Source organism: Bombus impatiens, unplaced genomic scaffold (genome assembly GCF_000188095.3).
Source record: "Bombus impatiens unplaced genomic scaffold, BIMP_2.2 scf_0152, whole genome shotgun sequence".
In the NCBI taxonomy this organism is placed as follows: Eukaryota; Metazoa; Arthropoda; class Insecta; order Hymenoptera; family Apidae; genus Bombus; species Bombus impatiens.
Window position 1 is genome coordinate 337,113 of NT_176571.1, and position 237 is coordinate 337,349.

The window sequence follows — 237 nt, forward strand, 5'->3', positions numbered from 1 at the left end:
GACACCAGTTTTTATCTCAGGCCGAGTCTCGCGTTTTTTTGTGAAACGTGCGAGAAATATATCAAGATATATCATACACTTAAAAATTACGAAATACAACAATAGTGTGAATAAAACTGCTACTTAAGTGAATTTCTTTCCCCCTTTATTTAGTTGAAGTAAATTTCAAATAAAACACTTCGAGTGTGACTTGACACCAGTTTTTATCTCAGGCCGAGTCTCGCGTTTTTTTGTGAA

General features: G+C 34.6%; 1 protein-coding gene across 3 annotated transcripts in view; it reads left to right on the top strand.

Moving 5' to 3' along the window:
* Positions 1–237, top strand: part of LOC100747045 (homeotic protein antennapedia) — a 247,000-nt gene that overhangs the window by 132,858 nt on the left and 113,905 nt on the right. The gene's annotated exons all lie outside the window — the stretch shown is intronic.